Here is a 6000-nt window from a genome sequence, read left to right as displayed (position 1 = left end):
TTATTCATGCATCCGGGCTGACTCGAGACATTTTGAATATGAGCTTAGGGTGGAGAATCACTAAACCAAGCACGATGTGCAATAGTGTATATAGTGGTATGTCTTTGTGACCATATCCATCTAAAGAGGAATGGGGCTACTAAAAAGGATGTCCTTCTTCTTATTCTTCTCTTTCCGTCGAGCATATGGATTACACATATCATGAAGGGATAAGTGCATTGAAAGTTTTAAAACTTATAATGAATGTGCAATTGAGTCATAAAACTTGTAAAAAGTGCTAAAAAGGATGTCGTCGCATGTGGTCACAAGGGTCGCTGGCCATCGCCGATGCCCCACCGACGATGGGGCGGAGGGCCCTGCTTCGACCGATGTTTTTTTTTTTTTTACTTTTTATATGTTTTTTTTTACTTTTTTCTATTTTGTTAATTTGTTTTTTAAAAAATACTTTTAGATTTTTTAAACCTAATTTAATTAAGGTTTGGTGTAAAAATTAGGATTCGAATCAAAACGATGTCGCTTAAGTGCTTGAGTTAACCTTAATGCCATAAGGACGCCATGTAGAAGAGTGAAAATAATAAAAAAAAAGCCACGTCAGCATTTTCCATTAGTCAAATTGGACGGAATTAATAGAAAAACTTGATTGCACAAATTTAACAAATTTTATGACATGATTGCATTTTTTGAAAGTTTTAGAACTTCTGCTGCCCTTATCCATATCATAAAAGAAATCCAATCTTGACATTATGAAATTCCCGGTATCCAATTACTCTGCAGGTGTCTTGACAATCCGGCAGGAAAGAAAAAAAAAACTGCCCTTATCCAAATTAATATTTCGGAAATCGAAAAAAGGTTACTAGTCAAGCATTGCTCGATGAATTCCATTACCAAGATCCATTCGACAAATAATTTTTTTACATTCAAAATAGAGAGAGAGAGAGAGAGAGATGGGGATGGTGGGGGTGAGGCAGTGTCCATTTGCCCCTTCACGCGGGTATTAATGAGGGGATGGGAATCGCGATCTTTTGGTTCCTTTTTACGCCGTGCCGGTGAAGGAGTTTGTGCTCGGTCGGGTCAAATTGGTGTGAGTTCAATCAATGAAAGGGAGCGCAGATTCTCCACCTCGTTCATGGCCGTCGCTGTCAAAAAATGGCTCATTCCCCTCACCTTCCCTCCCCCTCTCTCTCCCTCTCTGATTCTCTCGATCCTCTCACGTCCATTCGGCGACTCTCTGTCTTTCCATATTTGAACCCCGATCCCGCCTGATCCGACGGCTCGTGCGAAGTGTACTATCTCGCGCGAATCTTATGTGGGTCCCGCTTGATCTCATGGCTCGTGTGAAGTGGATTAACAAGTCCGATGCTAGCTGATAATCGAGTATTCGATGAGAGAGAGGGAAAAGGGCAGGATTGAAATTGGTATTGGAACGGGGAATACTTTCAGATTTTTGGTAGGAGGAGTAGAAAATTTTGATGCATTGGCATTTTCTCTCCACTTACTGTTTCCCGCGCGCTTTCAAAGCATAGAATAGAACATCATGTGTATGTATAAGTTTTCTTTTTTGAAGTGCTAAGTGGTTTGCATGAGAAAGAAATTCAATGGCATCCCCATTGCTCTTGTTTAGAATGGGATACATGGTAAGGTCTTCCCCCCCTCCCCCTCCCAAGAGACCAGAACCCGGGGTGTGCATCTAATAGTGTTTCTTATGTATCTCGGCCGATCCGAGCCGTTCGAGCTTCAGGCACTCGATGCCTTAAAGATCAAGCCGGCCTGACCGAAAATTAATTACAAGCTCGGTGGCTTGGGCCGAGCTTATCGAAGCCCCAAAAAAATCAGGTCAGCCATGGCAAGCGCAGCTCGAATTCATAGGCCATTAGGTAATTTCGTTCTGTCCTGTCAAAGTATGCATTTTTATTTTTTATGCTCCCGCGACTTATCATGATCATTGACCTCCTTTTTTGTATAATCTCGATGCCATTTCACATGCAACGAACGATTGTGACGAGCTCCCGAATATCATAAGAGGACCTAACAACTTTCACGGAGTCATAAAAATACGGTCTTTTCTCCCCCAACAAAACGTGGGTACATCTCCGTTCAAATCAAGACTTGCCAGCGAACAAATAATTGTACAAAAAAAAATCTCGATACGAATTTCGTACTTACTACATTTACACCCAATGTCCCCAATTAGCTAAATCCCCTTTCTATTAAACCTTTTTCCAACAAGCTAGGACTCTCTAGATTTCACGATATGATCGTTGCAGGTGTTGCAGGTAGGACGAGCAAAAAACCTGCTCGCCAATTTCTTTTAAAGCAAGTGCCCAATGAAATGGTTTTTAATCGAACTCAAATTCCAAAACCCAGTTGTCCTCCCGTTCAAAAATTTTAAATTTGGAGGATTCCATGACATAAATTATTAACAAATTGCCGGGGCAAATGGAAGTATCCATGAGAGGTCGGTGGTTCCGTCGATAAGAAGTTGGTTTTTAGGCGAAGGGACAAAGCACTATTTTGTACCCACCCATGGGTAGCTCAGTTGGTTAGGGCGTATTTGGGATTGTGTGGTTAGGCACACTGATCCCAGGTTCGATTCCCCAGCTGAGCACTTGTGATTTAAGTGAAGGCGTGGCGGTGGGTTCTTTGTCTTTCCCGAGAATAGTCGAGTGCGCACGCAGACACCTCGATTACCAAAAAAAAAAACAAAGCACTGTTTTGTCGTACGCTGCGAGACTTTTGTGTTTGTATCCGTCTTTTGTTCTTCCTCCGCGCCAACGTGCGCCCTCTTGTCGTCTTCCCTAGCAATTCGAAGTCCTCCCCGATTTGACAAGTCCCAAAAATTTTTAAAATAATAAAAAAATACAAACTTGTAATTTTCTCCTCTTTTTTTTTTTTTAATTTTGTTTACTCGTGTCGGCTAAAATCCTCCAATTCGTGGGTTTTGAACTATTCGTTTGGGCTTATGCCGAGGAATATTAGTTTGAGTTTTGAAAAAATGTACTTTCGATTAGGGCTAGCTACTAGTCATGGTAACTTATTTTGTGCACATTTACCTATTAGCACGTGCTTCTTGTTTGATTTTGATTTGATTCCCCACTATTGATCTTATTTGAATAGCGGGGTGTTTGATGACACGATACCCGGGATCGTTTCGATTCTCTATCTGTTGTCCAAAACTCCTATCTATTTGCCTATTGTTGAAAATCAATGAGATGTTTATCGATTCTGGCGACCCATTTCCTCGATTTTCTCGTATTACGTGGTCTCACGTTTTCCATGACAATAAAGGGTTCGTTGGATCGTTCATAACTCGCGCTTTACTCAATCCATGAGATTAATCGGATCCTTCATGAGCTCGAGATTTATCCTCCTCAACTAAACTTCCTTGTCGTAAGAGAAAATGTTTGATGCACGTGGAAAGAAAAAAGAAAGAGAAGAAAGTAAAAAAAAATCTAAAAAATTGTTAACTTCAACACTCATCGTGCTGCATAAGACGGCTAGTGTTTACATCGGCGACATTCGGTCAAAATTGGCTGGAATGATTAATTTGGCATATCATTAAAAAGTAAAAGTTTTGGACTGAATTGGCCGCCGTACAATAAATTTAGAACTTTTTTAGTTAATTATCCCGTTCATAAGATTATACAATGAACCCTAAATTTTCGAAGTCCGAATGTTCTAGGTGCCCGTTAGGGCATATCTAATCCTATAGAGTTGGTAAACGGGGAACCTAATTCCGAAGTCATAAAGTTCGAAAATCAATTTCAAAAAACCTGCTAAGTTCAAACTAAACCAGCTTCAAATCACCCTCCAATTCATCCTTAATCGCTCTTGGGTCAACGAGTAAGTGAGCTAAACTCCTCCTCAAGTCAATTTGAGTTGAACCCTTTTTCAAAATCACTGACCTAACTCGATTTTTTTACCATAAACTAATGAACGAACTAGCACTCGAAGTAGCATATCATATAAAGTAAGGACAAAAGAGAAAAAGTCAAGAACCCCGATAGTTCAAAAAGGAAAGATTGAAAAAAAAAACATTTGGTTAAAAAAAGAGGGGGGAGCATTCGTGTCAGTGAAAAATACTGTCCTTCTGAGATGATTGATTGGACAGGAGTATGATGAGATTTTCGAGCCTGAATTTCACGTGAACCGTTGATTTCTCCAGGCTAAAACGTGAGCAGTAGCGGTACGATCCGACCGGTTCGACGACAAAGTCGCCGGCGGGTTCCACGCCGGTGCTTTTCACGAAGCTCTTTTGTACGGCGTGTCGTTCCTGTTTTGTCCCGCGGAAAACGTCGGGCGGAACCCACAGAAAGTACGTCCGGGGGCTGACCGTTATGCTCGCCGATGATTTGACCGGAGGACTTTGCCCCGATCCCATTCATTCCCTCCCGCCGGCCGCCGTTCAACTGCTCGTGTCAGGCCGCCCCACCGAGCGCTGATCCTCTGTGACCGGGACCAGCGGCTTCCCCGAGTTGCTCGCGCGCGCCGCGTGCCGTCGCCAGTGAAATGCGGGGGCCAAACGGAGTTAGGTGCCATCATGAATGAAAAGCAAAATCATCAGGGTAACGTTCAAAAGGGGGAAAAGAGGTTATCTGAATTATCCAAACACGTGGTGTGGTCTCCCAGCTGGGGATTGTAATTTAATTATGTAAATTCGGCCCTAAACCTTTCGTATATGCGCTCATTTAATTTATCCGATCAATTTTGATCAGATATCGTTGATGTTGAGGGCTAAAATTTGGTCAAATGGACTTAATTGACGTAAATGCAGAATGCAAAATTTGGTCAGCCATGGCGGGCCCCACCCAAGAAGAAAAGGCAAAAGGAGGCTACGGGTGCAATTGGATTGGGTTGGGGTTGGGCCTTTAAAATGAAGGGTTTGAATTTACAACCTCTATGTTTGTAGGAAAGACGGTTCTTTTTTGCCGGTTTTGGGTAAGGTTTTAGGAAAGACGGTTCTTTGGTCAATTGAGATGAGGTTCAAGAGTTTAATTGTATGCGCCGCTAAATAATGTGACGTCTGATAGGCTTGAATCATGCACCTACTGAAGTTAATAACGCGCCGTCTCATTCATATGTCGGCCTCTTTTTTGGGGGCCTTCCCTATCGAGACTAATCTCGAAAGAAAGTCGGTCTAGTAACACGCCTCATTATGCTTGACGTGGAAAGACGCAATTTGCTAAGCACGACGCGTAACGACTTGGTTTAGCTGCACTCAGCATCGTTTGATAGTTTTTCGAAATAATTGATCGCCGACAATCTAGCCACGAGGGGTTGCATTTGCTTTGCATCTCTTTCCATTAGAGGGATCGTTTTCTGCCGATATCTATCGTCCCTAATCGATTGAAAGTTTTCAAAGTACGATCAAATGAATCCTTCAAAAAAGTAGGAGGTCCCGTCCCGTTGAGCCAGTTTTTAGGCAACTCCACAGCTAGAGTTGAAGGTTCAAAAGTTGAATATTTCACCGAGTTCATAAATAAGATAAAGATGCTACCTAAAGCTCCCTAAAATTCTAGGCTGGCGATGATTCCACCAACATTCAAAATGTAACAACTCCATCTTAAATTTTGTATAATTCAATAAATTATTGGTGCTGATATTGGCACATTACTAGGGTCGGGACTAAATAATTTTTTTTATGAAAACGGCTCGGTCCATAATTTCATCTTCGTGAACTTTTGATTTCAAAGGGACCAAATTATTGATTAAAGTTCAGTGGAGATGAAAGGTGGTATGATCTTACTATTAATTACTGTGTATGTCCGGCACTAGCAAAAAGGAAATAAAAAAAAAGGACCATTAGTTGGACCCACCCGAGGGATAAAATTCCACGTGGCGAAACACCATTGGTTTTAGCGTTCCCTAGGATAAGGCAATTTGACAATGTAACTCACAAGCAAAAAATTCAATCAATTTCCAACAAAGACCGTAGTGCGTATTGCAACATTGCATTTTCAATGTGTGTCGCCAACTTTTCTTGCACTAATGGCTTCCATGACC

Source organism: Syzygium oleosum, unplaced genomic scaffold, assembly GCF_021117445.2.
Source record: "Syzygium oleosum isolate NSW1041296 unplaced genomic scaffold, Sole_v2.1 Sole_v2.07, whole genome shotgun sequence".
In the NCBI taxonomy this organism is placed as follows: Eukaryota; Viridiplantae; Streptophyta; class Magnoliopsida; order Myrtales; family Myrtaceae; genus Syzygium; species Syzygium oleosum.
This window is presented reverse-complemented; position numbering follows the sequence as displayed.